We start from the raw sequence: 20,441 nt of genomic DNA, 5'->3' as shown, positions 1-20,441 counted from the left end.
ATGATATCCTGCTAGCAAAGCTGAGAAAGTTTGGTATACATGAGTGGACAGTAAGTAGGGTTGAGAACTGGCTGACTGGCCGAGCTCAGAGGGTAGTGATTAGTGGCGCAGAGTCCAGTTGGAGACCTGTGACTAATGGTGTTCCCCAGGGGTTGGTGCAGGGTCCGGTCTTGTTCAACGTCTTCATCAACAACCTTGATGAGGGAATAGTGTCCACCCTCAGCAAGTATGATGATAATAAAAAGCTGGGAGGAGTGGCCGACATGCCAGAAGGCTGTGCTGCCATTCAGCAAGACCTGGACAGGCTGGAGAGCTGGGCAGGAAGAAACCAAATCAGGTTTAGCAAGAGCAAGTGTAGAATCCTGCACCTGGGAAGGAATAACCACATGTATCAGTACAGGCTGGGAGATGACCTGCTGGAGGGGAGCTCTGCATAGAATGTCCTGCGGGTCCTGGTGGACAACAGGTTGACCATGAGCCAGCAGTGTGCCCTGGTGGCCAAGAAAGCCAATGGGACCCTGGCGTACATTAAAAGGAGCGTGGCCAACAGGTGAAGGGAGGCAATCCTCCCCCTCTACTCTGCCCTGGTCAGGCCTCACCTGGAGTACTGTGTCCAGTTCTGGTATCCCCAGTACAAAAAAAGACAGAAATCTTCTGGAAAGAGTCCAGCGGAGGGTAACAAAGATGATACGGGGCCTGGAGCATCTTCCCTCTGAAGGATGGCTGAGAGACCTGGGTCTGTTCAGCCTTGAGAAGAGAAGACTGAGAGGGGATCTTATTAATGTTTACAAATACTTTAAGTGTGGGAGACAGGGGGATTTGGCCAACCTCTTTTCAGTGGTTTGTGGGGACAGGACAAGGAGCAATGGCCAGAAAATTGGTCACAGGAAGTTCCGCACCAACATGAGAAAGAACTTCATGGTGAGGGTGACGGAGCACTGGAACAGGCTGCCCAGGGAGGTTGTGGTGTCTCCTTCTCAGGAGATATTTAAGGCCTGTTTGGACGCCTACCTGGGCAACCTGCTGTAGGGAACCTGCTTTGACAGGGGGGTTGGACCCGATGATCTCTTGAGGTCCCTTCCAACCCCTACAGTTCTGTGATTCTGTGATCCTGTGACTTTTTCTTTAAACCTCACTGTTTTTCTCCCTCTTAGAAAAAAAATAAAAAAATACAAAAATCTATTAGAACTCCTGTCATTGATGGAATTGTTTTCCTTTAGCATTCTATTCAGGATATTTGTTCTTTCTGTATTTGCCATGTACCGGCATCTATAGCAGGGGCATCACCACTTACCATTCCTGGCCTGATGTAGGATTGATTGTTTCTACAGAAGTCTATTTTGTCTCCAAAGAGAACAAGATCTGGACCAATCTGTTTATGTTAGCCACACCACAGAAAAATCACTGTTCTGGTAGTACATTTATTTTGTGTCTTCCTACTGAAACATCTAAAATCTTTTTTTGGAAGCCCTGCTAGGTTGCTGAAATGTCATCTAAATGCATGCCAGATGGTCATATTCTCCAGAGGATTTTCCTGAGAATGTCTACCTCAGGGAGCTAGGACCCTGATGTCCTGCACTTCACAGTCAAAGATTTGGTTAGAGGGATCTAAATATCAACATCTGTCTGTAAAGTGTATACTATTAGCTATGCCTGATAAAGGTGGGTAAAAAATGAATCATGTACAAATAACTGAAGAGGATGATGATTTAGTAATAATTTATCTGGATAGAGGGCCCTAAAAAACAAACCTAGATATAATTGAAAGTTGACAAGAGGGATACATTTTTGTTTCTAGTCTAGAAACAAGACATATTTATTTTCTTTTTCAGGAACTTTATATAGAAACATGTTTTTCTAAGATTATATACTCTGTCATGTAATATCAAATTCTAAAGTAATACAATAATTCATCACGTATGTGAACAAATATCTAAAATATATGCCAAAGTCTTCTCACAGAACTCTGCAGTTTCCCACTTCACATATGAAATACATTATTCAGACATTTTTTCAAGGTCACATTTCATGGTATCAGTGTCTAACCATACGAGATCTATATATCTGTGAACCATGTTGAGGGAAAAAAAAAAAAAAAAAAAAACAGTGAAATATTGAATTAGCATACATTTGCATGTAGGATAGATAATAGTGCCAGGGATTGTGCATCAGTTCTTCAATGCAGAGAAAGGAAAAAAAATTGTAATCCTCTCCTACTCCTGAGGCAGAATATGAATTGAATTATAGAATACTCCTCTTGAGATGTTTCTATATTTGCAGTTGTAGTCTTGATCTGGTCATTTGATGCATTCTGGAATAGTAACACACATCAACAGAGACTTCTTTCCTCTTGTCCCTGTGGAAATAAGAAGGAACAGAGAGCACTTCAACAAACATGTCAAAAGCTTTCTTCTCTTTCTCCTATTTCCTTTTAAGAAATGGGTGGGTAACACCTTGTCTTGCCCTGACCAAAAAGTCTCAGGGAATTTTAAGTACATATAACCATTTGTAGTGGTTCCCAGAAGGTTAAATAATCCTATAGAAGGATTGTCAGTTCAAAAGAAAAATTCTCATAGAAAAGTGGAGGAGTTATTCTGCTAGTTCTGAATCGTATTAAAAAAAAAAAAAAAAAAAAAGAGTATTTTTGCAGTGAACAGCAAAATATATATTTTAATTAAAACCAAATCCAACCAGTATAGTAAAGTATTCTCCATTGGGCAGTTTATTTGAGAAAACTACATGACAGAAGTTCTGATGAAAAAACTACACTTGGTAGTTCATATTGATTATCTTTAACATGTGATCTCGATTATCCACATAATGCATTAGTGTATACATGCATTAGTGTATACAATAAGTAAAAAACAAAAACTCTCCCTTCTCGTTGAGTTAACTATCTAACTTTCATATGGGACTCTAGTGGCACCAAAAAGAGCCAAAAGTAACTTGATGACATCATAAAAGAAAACACAATATACATTATAGCCATGGTAGCTACATCAAATTAACTTTGGCTTGATTTACTTGTGGTTTATTATTATTATTATTATTATTTTAATTGTGGGAAAAGTAATTTTGAATTCATTATCTTGAAGTTGGTATTGGGAAATGTTATGAAAAATCTGCTACTGAAGGTCACTATCATTCCAAACTTATTCTTCCTTACTACGTATGGCAGTCTGGCTCCTAAAGAAGCATCTTGAAAGAGGCGACCTGCACATACAGCATTCCAATACGCATAGACTTAACAGACTGACTGAACACAAAATGTTTGCTCAGGACCAGTTGGTGTCTGTCAATGCACAAGGTTGGTGTATTGGTTGGTGTTTCAACACCATTCTGTACACTTAGTAAGTCAATAAGCCTTCTAATGTGTTTTTAATTACTTTAAAAATTGACTTGAGAATAGGAACAAATGTTTAAATATTCTAGTAGTTATTGGCATTTTCTGTTCTTTTACAGGTTGTATTTTAATACACAGTGAATTATTTGTTGTTTTAATATGCTGATCTCATAAAGTGTTTTATTTCATCTTTTTGTATTACATTACAAGAAAATGTAAATTTCTGCAACAAAAAGATCACCAATCAGCTCCAGTGGGATGCATTCTAATCTTGTTGCAGTGATGCAAAACTTACAATTTATACTCAAGAAGAGGAAAATCTATGGAAAATAGGTTTATTCTAAACAATTTGCATGATGTTTCAATTTGCTGTTGACTTTAGAATTGTATGCCCAATAGGAATTAAATCCTATATGATGTCTGAAATATAGAAACATTTTTCAAAAGACTGTATTGTTATATTTAATGATTCTGCTATGGTTGGTTAACAAGTTACTTTTACAAGAAGCAGTTAAAGGAGTTGTCTTTTGCAATATATTTCGAAGTAAGAACTTATTTCTTTAAATTTCTCAAATTATTTAGTTTAGTAAGTGTTTCAGAGGATTAACAGAGTGCTTCACAGGTAAAAACTGAAATAACATCATAATACATTCAAAACTTTTGGGTTCCGTAACTCTCAGTGCTCATTTTGAAGAGAATATTCAGCTACCTGACCTCCTTCTGGAATTCTGCATCTATCAAATTGGTTCCAACAAAGCAGCCTATCTTCTTCCAGGCCAGGCTGTGCAGGGCAGGATATTGTGACAGGCTGGCTGCGGCACCAAGAGCAAGAAAATGGTAACGGTTGGGCCAAGGCTGGGAGTGGGGTGGCACAGGGGCTCGGCAGCCCCACTGCAACCTCTCCTCTGCTGCCTGGGTCTGCGCTGTCAGGGGGGCTGAGGGGCTGGGGGTAATTAATGCAGGGATGGAATGGAGCAAATTGGTTCATTTCTGATGCGGTGCTGCTACAGCTACTGAAAGGAAGTTGTGGGAAGCTGGGGGTCAGCGTCTTCTTGCAGGTAACTATCAATAGGACTAGAGGGAATGGTCTCAAGTTGTGCCAGGGGAGTTTCAGGTTGAAAATTAGGAGACATTTCTTCTCAGAAAGAGTAGTCAGACATTGGAGCAGGTTGCCCAGGGAGGTGGTGGAGAGTCAATGTCCCTGAGAGTATTTAAGGAAAGGTTGGACCTCGTGCTTAGAGACATGGTTTAGTGGGTGACACTGGTGTTAGGGGGATGGTTGGACCAGATATCTTGGAATTCTTTTCCAGCCTTAAGGATTGTGTGATTCTAAATTTGACAGCAAGTATTAAATATATATATTTTTTCCCCTCTCTTTGCCCATTGCTCCTCAGGGGTGTTGGTGGTAGACCCTGGACATGGCTGCCCAGATGGGTGCTGAGTGGCTGGTCCTGGCCCAACTTCCACTTTTCCCCACCATGCTGGGACCCTCTGTGGGGCAGTGGTTTGTATTTAAGGAACAGGTCTTATTTAATTAGGGTTCTGGCACTTTTGTAACCATGGAACTGTTACATACTGTTCAGACTATTCACTGAACTGAACTGCAGTGTGAAATATACTTTTTTAATTATACTTCTTTAATATTACATATTATGTAAGGCAATCTCTCAATCAAGATGATATTTTATTTATTCATTTATTTATTTATTTTCCTCTCTACGTAGTAAGATTGTTTATTTCTGGAAATCTTGAGCAATGCTAAGTATAGCTATTATGCTATCTGAATTAAAACATTTTTTCATGCAGTATTTTATGTTCAATACTAACAGTTCTTTTAGTAGGAAAACAGAAAGTAATACAAGGAAAAGATAATGCATGTGTTTTCTGAAAATGTCATTGTATGCAAACTATCTTTATCACAGCCTCTTCTATTTTTTATTGTTCTGTTTCCTCTATTCCTCTAAAGGAACACAAATTTCTGATATTTTGAGTGTTTGCGCAGCCCATGTACAAAAACAAGTATTTAAAGGTTGAAATAACTTTGTTTCCTTTTCTGTTTTTGCTTTTGGCATTTGCATGATATTCTTTGTTTTCTAGTCTCAACCAGTAACAAGAAAAAAAAAAAAGAACTATCAAAAGAAAATCAATGAGGACTTGTCAAATACTTTATAGTTCTGCAATGAATATTCACATGAATAAAATATCAGATTTGCTCAAGATGCAGTCCTGCTCCTCTTGTGTTTATTTTCTGTGCCTGTTCTAGCAAGTGAGTTGCTGGCAATAATAGATGCACAAAATATGCCTTTAAGTGGGATGGCCAAATATTTTCAGAGAGAAAACTGGAGAGTTTTAGATTGGTAACAGGCATTCACACTGAAATTATGATTATAGAATTACATATAGAGAGGATATTTAACCCTAGTTTAGGTTCGTAACTTACATAGCATCTTTTGCGGGCTCTTGCACCCTTGTTTTCAACAACTGAGGTATTTATATTTTTTTTATATTTAGGAATTACAAATTTATGTATTTGGTAAGTAACACTGAAATTAGACATTTAACCATCTCTTAATTATCCCTCAAAAGCTTCCAAATAAACAAGTCCAGATTAATTAACTGTTTAACTGTTTTTTGTTGTTTGTTTGTGTGTTTGCTTTGATTGGTTGGTTGGTTGGTATGGTTTGTTTTGGTGTTTTGTTGTTATTGTGTTTCTTTGTTTGTTTGGTTGTTTCTTTTGTTTTTCTGTAATTGCAGTCCTTTAGGCCCAGACTGAAACAACAGTGTGTTGGGAAAATATGTGTTAAAATAGACCTCACATGATTAAGTAAGAAGAAGCAGAAGCCTGACACTGCAGGGCTCGTCAGGCTCACTACAAGCAGTCTGTGCTCACCACAGAGCTACTTCAGTAAACATTTTACATCCCTGAAGAATTCCCTGAATTCCTTCCTGAACTACTGAAAGGGTAGCCTCAGACTAGAGAAATCACTGTATAACAGCCACAGTTAATTCTGGATCCAAAGGAAGAGTCAGAGTATCAAATTCAATCTCATTCCTGTGACATGCAGCATTAATCTTCTGGTAAATTGGGGGTTTAAATACAGAAGAATATCAGAAATAATTAGATTTCCTAACAGTTTTGAAAATTCCTGGTCACAAATAATGCTTTATATAAAGAACAGGATGGCAAAGAATCCTTCACAAGAATGTTATTTATTTATTTATTTATTTATTTATTTTTTCCACTACATGCTGCTTTTTCAGAAGTCTGAATATATGAGTTAATAACGTGAATTGTTCTTGCCATGTAAGTTTGTAAGTACGAGCAGTTCATAAATATATACATATATGTATGTATGCATACACACATACAGGTAGTGTTTGACCTGTTTTAGTAGTATCTTTCCTTAGGGATAACACATACATTTTGTATTGAATAGTCTGACACTTTTCCTATCATACTGTCATTTTTTTAGATAAGACGAAAAGCAAACCATCTTCCTAAAAGCAGAATGCAAACCAAACAGTAAAACATTAATGTTAGTTTGAAAAATAAGGCAGAGAGGGCTTGTGATTCAACTTGCTGCAATGACTTTTTAAAATTTCACCAAAAAAAAAGTAAGCATTTATTTGATGGAAACATGTAGCTTAACCAAAATTATTTTGCCACAAAAAAGATTTAGATTTTAGCATCCTAGTCTGCATACAGATTTTATTATTATTATTATTATTATTATTATTATTATTATTATTATTATTATTATTATTATTATTATTTGTAATTGTTGAAATGCATGCTCTTTTACTTTGTTTATTTTCACTCAGAGGGTGGTAGCACACTGTAACAGGTTGCCCAGAGAAGCTATGGATGCCCCATCTCTGGAAGTGTTCAAGGCCAGTGTGGATGGGGCTTTGAACAACCTGATCTATTAGAAGGTGTCCCTGCTCATGGCAAGGAGGTTGGAATTAGATGTCCCTTCCAATTCAAGCCATTCTATGATTCTATGATTTATATTTGAAAATCAACATTCCTCATGTTTCCCTCAATCTTCTCTATTTCCTATAATTTTAGGATTACTTTAGTTGGCATTACTCTTTTGAAACAGTAAGTAGTAGTGAATAGTTCAGTTCTGTTTTTCAAAACAAATGAACAATGTGGACTTTCAGAATCAAATACTGTTTAGGGAGTTGAAATTGCAGGATTAATATTTTTAGAGAACTCTTTCAACAAAGTCTTTAGTTTTAAAGTCATGTGTTTATTATTTCATACAGTCACAAACAGCAGACAAAACAATGACAGAAATTGGGAAATGCAGGAGAAGCACAAGACAAAAAACCACATTTGTTATTGAATTGGGCTGAATAGTCTGATGAAGATAATTAAATTTATTTGAGTTTTTCATTATTTTAAACCTAAATGTAACTGAAATTTCATCAACATTTCTATGCCTTACAAAACTGAGAAACATAAATGATAGTTTATCTTTCATTTTATAAATAAAAGGAGCTGAACAATATTAGTCATTGTTCCACTGTGGGTGCAAGTAGTGGTTTAGATCTCAAGACTGGATCTCAAGCTATACTATTGATTGTACTATCAATTACAGTAGTACACCTGTTCCATATTTAAACAGATTTTAAAGATCCCCTCATCTCCCAGTATCTTAAATATGAGGTATATGTCCAGAAGGTGATTATAAAAGAGACACTGTACCTGCAAAAGCATGCTTTTCTGCTTTTCCAGTATCTGTTTAGAACAAAAAGAAAGAAGCAATTTGTATAAATGCAGTGGATGTTTTGTTTGTTTGCTTGTTTGTTTGCTTGTTTGTTTGTTTTTACCCACAAGCCGTTTTTTTTTGCATGTGGTTTTGTGTGAACAAGGAAGGTCTATAAGGAGGGTTTGGAAGACTGGTTTCTGTAATTGGCTGCTCAATATGAGTGCTTGAATAACTGAGCAGTTATGAGCGTGCCTGTAACTTCTGTTCATATTAAAGAGATTTATGCTGTGCATCCGTTGAGCAATAGGTCCCTTATGCTTCTGGCCTGACCTCTGATTTTAGAAAGCAGTGACCATGTTTTATGCAGAAGCCGTACTCTGGCTTTTTTATAGCATATTTTTTTCACCATTGTAGCATCACTCTGAAGAGAGTCCACCAGCTTCTAGATGTTGGTGTGTTCCAGTGCCCTGTGGTCATAATAGGCACAGTGGTGTTTTGTTTTTTTTTTTTTGTTTCCTGATATACTCTTTTGCAGCCAGATTTCAGTATTTTATTGAGTAACTCTCATACTTATGAACAGAAATAGCCAGTGAGCTTATAATGGGTAACCTGGGAGGAATACAGAAACATTGTCTGAGCAGCCAGGGATCAAGTTAGGAAAGCTAAAGCGGTGATAGAATTTAATCTGGTCACAGATGTCAATGACAAGAAAGGCTTCTAAGTATGTCAGTGATCAAAGGAAGACTGGGGAAAATGTGGGCACTCTCTGGAAAGAAGTGGGAGACATGGTTACCTAGGATGTGGAGAAGTATGAGGTACCCAAAGATGTTTTTGGCTCTGTGTTCACTAAGTCACGTTGCCCAAGCCACAGGAAGCAAAGGCAGGGACTGAGGGTGTAGAACTGCCCATTGTAGGAGAAGATTCTGTGATTCTATGAAGATTAGTTTCAAGAGCATTTAAGGAACTTTAATGTGCAGAAGTCTTAGAATCATAGAACAAATGGCTTGAATTGGAAGGGACATTAAGGATCATTTATTTCCAACCTCCCTGCCATGGGCACAGATGCCATCCACTAGACCAGGTTGCCTAGGGCCCTGTCCAGCTTGACCCTGAACACATTTAGGGGTGAAGCATCCACAGCTTCTCCGGTCAACCTGTTCCAGTGCCTCATCACCCTCAGAGTGAAGAATTCCCTCCTAACATCTAATCTAAATACCTGCTCTTTTAGTACAAACCCATCACGCCTTGTCCTATCACTATCTGCCCTTTTAAAATTCATTTTCCATCTTTCTATAAGACCCCTTTAAGTACTGAAAAGCCTCAATAAGGTCATACTGGAGACTTCTATTCTCCAGGCTGAACATCCTCAGCTCTCTCAACCTTTTCTCAGAGGAGAGATACTCCAGCCTTCTTTATGTCTGTCTTTAAAGAGTTAGAAATTTGTCCTACTGAAGTTAAGGGTCCTGGCTTTGCTCTTTGCCAGGACTGTATTTCTTGAGATCACAAACTAAACCAGGGCATGGTTGCTGCAGCCCAGACTGCTTCCAGTCTTAACCTCTTCAATGAGTTCATCTGCATCGGTGAACATCATGTCCAGCAATGTTTCTCCTCTTATTGATTCATCTAATACCTGGACCAGAAAGTTATCCTCCACACATTCCAGGAGTCTCTTGGATTATTTACAGCCTGCTGTGCTGTTTTCCCAGCAGACATCCATGTGGTTGAAATCCCCCATCAGGACGAGAGCATGAGAGCATGATGCTTCTTGCAGCTGATGCAAGAAGGCCTCATCAACATGTTATCCTTGATCTGGCAGCCTGTTGTAGACCCAAACCACAAGGTGTCCTTCATTGTTTTGGTCCTTAATTTTTATCCACAGTCTCTCAACATGTCCATGGCTGTTTCTTGGAGGTAGCTCTTTGCAATCTATCAATTTCTTAACACAGAAAACAATACTTCCTCTTCCACTTCCCTTTCTAACTCTTCTGAAAAGCTTGTAGCCCTTAATTGCAGTTTTCCAGTTTTATGATTCATCCCACCATGTTTCTATGATAGCAATTAGGTCATAGTTTTCCATTTGTACTGTGGTTTCCAATTCCTCCTGCTCATTTCCCATGCTTTGTACAATAGTGCAGTGGCGCTTCATCTGGGCTATCAGCCACATCACCTTTTTAGAGGAGTCCTCCATGATTACTTTGGGACAATTCACAGGTATTTCCCTGCTGCTTTCTAAAGTGTCAGTGTTCCCTGGTTCTTCTGTGACACTCAGAATTGCATCCCCATACCCTGCTGAATCTTGTTTAAAGCTCTGCTAATAAGCCCAGACAGCTTGCTGCCCAGAACACTATTACCCCACCTGGTCCAGTGTGCCTCATCTGGTGTCAACATATCCAGTCTCTTGAAGGTGTGTCTGAGACTGTAGAAACCCAAACTCTTAGTGTGGTACCAGTCATGAAGCCAATTGTTTTCCTGATCCACTCGTTTCCTTCTTCTTGTGTCCGAATCTCCAACTGGGAAGACAGAGAAAAACATTACTGGCATTCCCAATCCCTTTAACATCTTTCTGAGGGACATTATGTCCCTTTTTAAATGTTGGAGTCTCCTCATTGTTGCGTCATTTATCCCTTACATGAAGGAGTAGGAATGGACTGTAGGCCTCTGGTTTTACCAGGCTTAATAGCTTATTTGTGAATGAATGCAGGCCTGAATGCAGAAAGCAGCAAAATCTTGTGAGAGATTGTCCAGATGGTGAATGGGTGCTTCAGTGGCTCTCAGTGAGAAATCTCCAGTTACTAATACCTTTCACACATTTTCGGTGACACTGATTCTAATACAAGTTGTTGGTCAGACAAACTTTGTACGGTTGTACTTTTCTGGGTCTTGAACATTACTCAAGCTCTCTCCTTATTCAAAACCCAGACAGTCATGTCTGTTGCATCCATGGGACCTGATGAAACGCAACTGAGGACCTGAGGGTATTGGTGGATGAAGTTGTTAAGCTGCATTCCATCATATCTGAGAAGTCATAGCAGCCAAGTGAAGTTCCCAGTGGATGGAAAAGGGAAACATAACTCCCATTTGTGAAAAGGGGAAAAAAGGAAAACATGGGGAACTACACGCCAGTCATCTCATCTCTGTGCCTGGTAAAATCATGGAGTAGAGTCTCCTGGAAGCTATGCTAAGGCACACGGAATATAAGGAGGTGACTGATGACAACCAGCATGCCTCCACTAAGGGCAAATCTTACCTGGTGAATTTCATGGCCTTCTTAAATGGGGTTACACCATTGGTGGATAAGGGAAGAACAACTGATGTCATTTATCCGGACTTGTGCAAAACATTTGACACTGTCTCGCACAAGATCCGTGTCTCTAAATAGGAGAGGGATGGATTTAACAGATGGACCACATGGCAGATAAGGAATCGTCTGGACAGTCGTATTCAAAAAGTTGCAGTCAACGGCTCAATAACCAGTTAGAAACCATGACACGTGGTGTCCTTCAGGTGTCAGTATTGAGATTGGTATTATTTAAAATGATTGCTGTTGACATGGGCAGTGGGATTGAATGCACTTCAGCAAGTTTGCCAATGACGGAAAGCTAAGTGTTGTGGTTGAAGTGCTGGAGGGAAGGGATGTCATCTCGAGGGACCTGGACAGTCTTGAGAAGTGGGACAAGGAAAACTTCATGTAGCTCAACAAGGACATGTCCAAGGTCCTGCACTTGGGTCAGGGTAATCCCAAGAATGAATACAGTCTGGGCAATAAATTGATTGAGACCTGAAGAGAAAGATTTGTGGATATTGGTAAACAAAAAACTGAACATGTACAAGCAATGTGTGCTGGCATCCCAGAAAGCCAACCATATCCTGGGCTGCATCAAAGAGAGCATGACCAGCAGGATGAGAGAGGTGGTTCTCCCCCTCTACTCCACTCTTATGAGTGAAGTACTGCATTCAGCTCTAGGGCATAAATAATAGAATGCAAATTATTTCAAGTCAAATGAAAGAGATTCTGTGCTTGACCAGAATCAACAAAATAATTATTTCTGAATGTAGATAAATTGCAATGAAAAAAAAATTAAAAATTAAAAAAAAGGTACAAAGAAATTCAGAAATTCTAATTGAAATAAAAACAATATATATTCTACTGTAGCTTAAAATGAATGATAAATGTTAAATAGATTGTAATGAAATGTTTCTGTCCCTAGTAAGTTTATTTAAATGGTTCTCTTAAAACTGTTTGAAAATATTTATACAAACATAACACACCTTTTTATGTGTAGAGTTTGCACCTGTCAAATTACTAATTATGAGAATTTATGATTATGAGGACTATATGAGGAGAAGTACCAAGGAAAATTTCTATCCTTTACTTGATGCAGCAGGAAATGTGATCACTGAGGATAAGAATAAGGCTGAGGTTCTCAATGTCTTTCTTACATCTGTCTTTAGTAGTCAGATCAGTTATCCTCAGGGTACTTTACTCCCTGACCTGGATGTCCCCTATGATTCAGGTAGAGAATCCCCGCCTGTGATCCAGGAAGAGACAGTTAGAGACTCCATCCGGACTGTCACAAGCCCATGGGACCAGACAAGCTCCACCCGAGGGTGCTGATGGAGCTGGCAGAAGTAATTGCCAAGCTACTTTCCACCATCTATCAGCATTTCTGGTTCTCTGGAGAGGTCCCAGAGGATTGGAGGCTTGCCGATGTGACTCCCATCTACAATAAGAGCCGTAAGGAGGACCCAGGGAACTACAGGCCTGTCAGCCTGACCTGGGTTCCAGGGAAAGTTATGGAGCAAATCGTCTTGGATGAGCTCACATGGCACTTGCGTGGCATCCAGGGGACCAGGTCCAGCCAGCATGGGTTCACAAAAGGCAGTTAATGCTTGTCCAACCTCATCTTCTTCTATGACCGTGTGCCCAGACTGGTAGATGAGGGAAGGGCTGTTAATGTAGTCTACTAAAACTTCAGCAAAGCCTGTGACACGGTCTCCCACAGTATTCTCCTGGGGAAACTGGCTGCCCGTGGCCTGGACAGGTATACTCTTCTCTGGGTAAAGAACTGGCTGGAGGGCCATGCCCAGAGGGTTGTGGTTAATGGAGTTAAGTCCAGCTGGTGTCCCATCACAAGTAATGTCCCACAGGGGTCAGTACTGCGGCCTATCTTGTTTAATATCTTTACTGATGACCTGAATGAGGGGATTGAGAGTACCCTCGGTAAGTCTGGAGACAACACTAAGTTCGGAGGTAGTGTTGATCTGCCTGAGGGTAGGGTGGCCCTTTGGAATGATCTGGATAGGCTGGACTGCTGGGCTGAGGTGAATGGGATGAGGTTTAATGAGGCCAAGTGCCAGGTCCTGCATTTTGGCCACAATAACCCTATAGGCTTAGGCAATGCTATAGGCTTGGGACAGAGTAGCTAGAAGACTGTGAAGAGGAAAGGGACTTGGGAGTGTTGATCGTTGCTTGTCTGAACTTGAGCTGGCAGTGTGTCCAGGTGGCCAAGTAGGCCAACGGCATCCTGGCCTGTATTAGAAATAGTGTATCCATCAGGATCAGGGAGGTGATCATCCCCCTGTACTCTGATTTGGTGAGGCCGCACCTTGAGTATTGTGTTCAGCTTTGGGCCCCTCACTACAAGAAGGACATCGAGGCCCTGGAGCATGTCCAGAGAAGGGCAACAAAACTGGTGAGGGGTCTGGAACACAAGTCTTATGCGGAGTGGCTGAGGGAGCTGGGATTGTTTAGTTTGGAGAAGAGGAGGCTCAGAGGAGACCTCATTGTACTCTACAACTTCCTGAAGGGAGGTTGTGATGAGGAGCGGTTCAGCCTCTTCTCTCAGATAACTAATGATAGGACTCAAGGAAATGGCCACAAGTTGCGCCTGGGAGGTTTAGATTAGATATCAGGAAAAACTTTTTTCTCTCAAAAAGTGATCAGGCACTGGAACAGTCTGCTCAGGGACTTGGTGGAGTCACCATCTCTCGTGGTGTTCAACAAGTGCCTGGACAAGGTGCTACAAGATATGATTTAGTAGCTTAGCGGGTAGTATTGATGATAGGAGGATGGTTGGACTAGATGATCTTGTAGGTCCTTTCCAACCTTCTGTTTCTATGATTCTATGTAGGAAATGCTATTTTCTCTATCCAAAAATGTTTTCCTTTCTTTTCTCCTGGTTGTCTAATTGTACTAGAATACAGCTGTGCATTTAATTTATTTTTTATTTTTTCCCAAAATGTGATATCATTGGCTCCAGACTTGGTAGACTTTGGAGTATATTACTGCAGAATTAAATACTGGATTCTCCCCTTTTTAATGGTAAACCAAAGACATGTTACCCATGACAGTAAGCAGGTTTTTGAAAAGAGATAAAAGTTCCAAGCACTGTTTTTAACTTCCTTTTTTATTTTTATACTTCTAGTATTTAGGTTCATCTCATCCTACTCAAGCCTCCAGATGTACAAGTCTGTGACTGCTGCCTTAGTTAACACGTTAACTATAACATACTCCATTGCTGTTCTAACAAAAATAAAATTAAGAGAAAAGTATGCTGGAATTTAGAGAAGTTTCTTTGCACAGAGGTGGGAATGGGGTTTAATTATTTCTTAGAGCTGTGTAATAAATTGTATAGAAAGACACCATGGCAAGGTGGCCTTCTTAAGATTTCAGCATTCATGTAAGTCACCTAGATGGGAAAAATACTTATTGGATTTTGCTAGGTTTAGTCTGAAGTAAACATATCCCTACATCTAGCTATATCTATGTCCATCTCTAAAGTGTGTATCTCAAATCTATAGATAAATTTATATACAAATATATTGGGTTGGTCTGTCTGGCTTTAGAAATGAAACAAATAATAGCATTGAAAGTAATTAAAGCAGACCGATTAATGAAATAGGCATTTAGTATTGTGGGGTGAGGTATGCAAATAAAATCTGCACCACTTTACCCCTCTAGGGGAGCTATTTAACTCTAGTTGGTAACAGTAGTGATTCTCAGTTGACTGACATAATAAGAATCCAAACAGGTACCCTAAGGTTCAACAATAGTATTTGTTTCTACTTTGTATGCAACTGATACAGCACTGTGCATGTAAGATGTTGTTGATTTCATCACACTTCTTAGTGAGACAACATACCAGATATAATAGTGAAAAAGTGAATAGTAGTGTCTCCAGTTACTATGTTTTATAGGCCTTAAATGGAAAGAGATTATATGGCTTTCTGTGGCCATTAATTGTCATAAAAAATTGTAAGTGTGAGAGAGAACTTGCTTTACTAAGAATATAAAGACATTAGATGAACAGGTTGGTTTTGAGACAGCCTTGCTTTATTCTGATAATACTTGTTAGTGCCAATGAACATATCTCAACAGCCTTTTCCAAAGCCCTGATCTGCATTTTATGAGAGAGCTACTAACACCACCAAGCACCCATTACGTATATATATGCAAAGGAAAAAAAGTGTAACCTTACATGAAAAGGATCCTCCAATTTTCTATTTTAAAGAGTTTTCATGAAGGCAAATTGTGGATTTCTTATACAATATTTATTCTGAATTGTTTGATTCTCTCATCTTTATGATTGAGAGAGTATAAATTAAATCAGTGTCTTATTGTTGAGGTCATGTAACACTTTTAGATGACACGCAATGTAGAGATCAAGATTTTTTTGAAAAACTTATAATCCAGTCACTTTGGTTAACAGGTCAATAAAATAAGGAGTCTGACAGAGCACTTCTATAAAATTAGTTATCTACCCACAGACCTTTTATATTTCTGACATCCTGATAGATCACTATCCACAATATTCAGAATCAATTGTACTCTACATATTGAAAAGAACTGAAAATAATTTATATGTCTACACCAGTGATTAGCAGCTAGCAATCTTAGAAACTGGGTTTGAAAACAACCAACGAACCAGCAAACAGACAAAAAAACCATCATGCCCCTTCTTTCTAATAACCTTAGTTGCATTATCTTTGCAGTTATTTAGCCGCTACATCAGCTGATGCTTTTCTTGTTAACCTGCCCTATTCTCTGGACATAACAATAATAAAAATCTTTTAATAAAAGCCTCTTTAATGAGCAGTTAATAAAATAATCTTTTCTTTTTGTTTTTCTCCTGAACAAGTAACTTAATTAACCACTTTATATTTTAATTTACACTTGCATCTTTATTTTGTTTATATTTACATTTTTTTGCATTATTTGAAATTTATGTTATTTTCCCAACTAATATTGTTGCATATGCAAAAGAAAAATACCAAATGTAATTTAAATTAATCTAATCTATTTGATTTTTTTTTTTTTTGCATTTTTAAACAAATATGAAGAAAAAAAACAACTAGGACAAACAGATATGAAATTTAAGAAATTTAGATTTTTAACATACAAAGAGGTCTTTTACACTTTTTATCTGTGACTCCTCATCTCTTTTCTTTGTCATTTCTGAACATGAAACAGTAGATCCTTTCCGTCATATATTATATATACTGATATAATATAATATATATAAGAATATAATATAATATAATATAATACATATATTATAAATATATATATAAGCATATATATATATGCTTTAAGTGTTTTTCATTAAGGGTTTCAAGATATTTATAGGAAAAATGAGCTTCTGAAATTAGATAATACAATTAAGAACGAAACATTTTTGTTTGTTGTGGCATGTGTTTCATAACATCATTACTTATGGAAACATATGTAGTATATTGACAAAAAGCATGAAACACCTTGAACGAACACAGCAGACACATAAAACTAGACAGTCTCAAGCTGAAGAGAACAAGGAGACCTTGTAGAAAACAGGGAGACTGGTGGCCTTGAGCCAGCAAAAACATGGGATATAAAGGATGAAAGCTGGAAAACAAGGAGGAGGAAGAAAATAACTGAAGGAAGATTCCAGACTCAACCATAGCAACCTTTTACTCATTAAGAATCATTAGCATATTAAAAAGACACCCATCAAATGCAAATGTAATGAAATGTCAGATTTGGTGTTCTCTCTCACTGGTCCTCTGTAATGCATATGCTCAATAGAGATAAATTAGGCAAGCTAAAACAACCAATCAGAAGCAGCTGAGAGAGTTTCTCAAGCTAGCATTTAAGTAAAGGTTTTTCAAGTCAGAGGTGTGCTTGCTTTGTAAAAGATTGCCAAGCACTTGATTTTGCAGAATTATATAATTACTTATTTAACTAAAAGACCTTCATATGCATTTATTGGCCAGGCACACTGGCCATGAACGTATGGATAACAACAGTAATACTGATATAATATCTAACTGGTATAGCTGTAAACAATGTTTAATTTAGAAAACCTAAAAAGAAGTAATCTCTAGACTTCAGTTGGAACCAAGGACAATAATATTTTCCCAATAATTTTGACTGAATAACCATAATTATAGATTAAAAAAAGATGGTTACAAAGTTTCAAAGACTACTTCATTCTCATCTAAATCTTTTTTTCTGACTCCCCTCAAACTTAGATTGTTATGTGTTTCCTTAAAGAGTATGTAACACAAACAAAAGATTTTATTATAAATGTCGAGAGAACAAAACACTGCAAGAATTTAACATTCCCAAAACAGAATTCCATTTATATAAAATAGCATTTTCATATTGTGTTTGGAATTTTTTCATGAATAATGCACACAGAAGAATAAAAGATAGCAGATGCACAACAAGTTGAGATATCAAATCTTTAATAATCAATCAGCAGGAATATAAGATTAGTGGAACACGCTAAAGCATGATGCAGTACCTGTGGACTAAACTGCATTTTCTTAAGATCTTTATAGTTATGAATACTCACCTCCTAGTGCTATTCAGGAGAGATGGTTTAGTCTTCTATGTAGGTCATGAATGGTGTTTGATCTTGTTTTAATTATGTACAAAGTTAAAAATATAAAGACCCTTTTTAGGATACTACACCAGTAGCTGACCCTCAGTAAATTTTGCTTTAGTGGATGAGAGATACCAGTACAAATGGTACAAGATGATTAAATAGCTACCTTGAATGTATCTACCAACTGGAAATGCCTTTACATTTTCTTAATGGCTATGACCAGTGTAGAGAACTGAGATCAAAACACGAGTTTTTGTGTGCGTGTTTTACATGCACAATTTATTGTGTTTTATTTCAACACCAACAGTGGTGAAATGGTGTCTATAATCAAATATATATTTTAACACTGTTTGTACTTTACCTGGATCTAGAAAACAAAATATTGGCATTAAAAGGAATATTTATCTTGTACTTTTAACACAAGACATACTATTCAGTCACACTAAACCAGAATTTACTACTGGTGACTTTTATTAACAATGTGCCTTCATGTGTCAAACCTTTGATTCTAGTTTGATTATGTTTTCAGAATTCTCAGACTTTAAATTTTGGAATATTCAAAAAAGAAGAACAGAATTCTATCCAGATATTTTGTATTGCAATAAATAAATAAATAAATAAATGACATGATTACAAGACTTAAAGACAAGTGTTTTTTTTTTTTTTTTTTTTCCCTTGGATAGCTTTAATATATATACTTTTAGAAAAAAATACGTAATATTTTCTTCCCATTATGCAAATACCTGTGAACAGGCAATCATACATCTCTACTACCTTAACTGAAGCCACTGATTATCCAAGTCCTACATTTTTAGCTTGGTTTGTTTCTGTTTACACTAGCCTAATTTTTCACTAATTTAAGTGAGACCATAGTACTAATACTACTGGGTTTAATTCTAAAATCTTTACTCCTGTATTTCATCAGAGTGGTGAGGGGAGGAGAGTATACCTTTAAGCTATACAAGCTACAAAATTTCTCCATTTCTCTCTCTTTTTTTTTTTTTTTCCCCGATTTGAAAGCAGGAGTTTTAATTTATTTTTATTTTATTTTTTATTTTTTTATTTATATTTCTATTTTTATTTTTATTTATTTATTTATTTAACTAATAGATTTATTTTTTAATATTGGACATATCTGTCCATACGGATAGTATTTCTATGATTTTTCCTCTTGGATTATAGAATTGCTATTTAGAAAAGTCAGACCAGGAACATAAAATAGCATATCATTTTATGTTAATACTTATTTATTTTATCCTTCCTAGAGAGTCATTATTTTTGAAGTCTGTAAAATAATGCTACATGAGCAGTAACTATTTCTGACCTTATTAAGTCTCTGATTTTATGACTGCTCTTACAATAAACCAAGCATCTCCATCTCTCGTTGCTTATAAAATCTCACATATCTAATTCCTCTGTAGGAATATGTATCAGAAAGAAGAATAGACAAAATCAACGGTTATCTCAGCATTTGATTTTATTTTTATATATATATATATATTTTTTTTTTGGCTCTTATTTTTTGGCAAGGGTAGAAACAAATTTAGTTATGGTATTTCTTTTCAAACAATGTAATCTGTCTCTTTACAGAAAATTTCACCTTTGTCAAATCTTTAAAATAAAAAAAATCTGGAAAACTCCAATAAATAAGAAGTACTTTACCTCTAATGTATATCACTTGCAACACAGGCTAATTATACGTGGTTTACAAAACAAAGTAAATAAAAAAGTCCACAAAAAATGCAGTCATGGAAGTCTTATTTATTTATTTATATTTATTTATTTTATTTATATTTATTTACTTTGGTCTAAAATTACTTTGTATTGAACAAAAAAAGTTTGCCAAAACCTTTCAGTATAATTGCACAAAGATTTCTTAATTATTCTGTGGTAGCATGGAGGGTAACACCTAACACCTAAGGCTTATCTCATGGGCTTTTTTATTTGCCGAGTGGCTAATTGTTTATTCCCAATGTGTTTCTCTAGGTCCATCATTAATTATCCTTAAGCTTCCAATTTGAAGCCGAGATGCAAAAGCCGTATCTCATGCTCCTTTTTGCCTAAGGGACATTCAAATTTTAATACTGTATACAGTGCCCAAGGCAATATTCTAACATTATTATGTACATTATACCATACTGTTAAAGCACATAATGAGCCATGCTAAACACTAACCAAATATTTAAATAAATATGTTTCAGTGGTTAGTGGGATTGCTACAATGATTGCTTAGTTGGCAAATCTATTAATTAAATCAAGTAATTAATTTAATGAAACTATGTGATGGATGCTTTCATTCTAATAATATTTTATATAAAAATCATAAGGATTGGACCATAAAATAATTCTCTGGTTTCAGGAAACTTCAGATAGGTTGACATTTCACAGATTTTGAAATGAAAATGAAAATTATTAGAAATTTATTCTTAAATTTCAAATATTTCATTAAAAATCACAAAATAATATGCATCAAGAAAGTTGCTATAACCAAAGAGGAGACAGTGAATCACATACATT

Source organism: Cygnus atratus, chromosome Z (assembly GCF_013377495.2).
Source record: "Cygnus atratus isolate AKBS03 ecotype Queensland, Australia chromosome Z, CAtr_DNAZoo_HiC_assembly, whole genome shotgun sequence".
Classification (NCBI taxonomy): Eukaryota; Metazoa; Chordata; class Aves; order Anseriformes; family Anatidae; genus Cygnus; species Cygnus atratus.
This window is presented reverse-complemented; position numbering follows the sequence as displayed.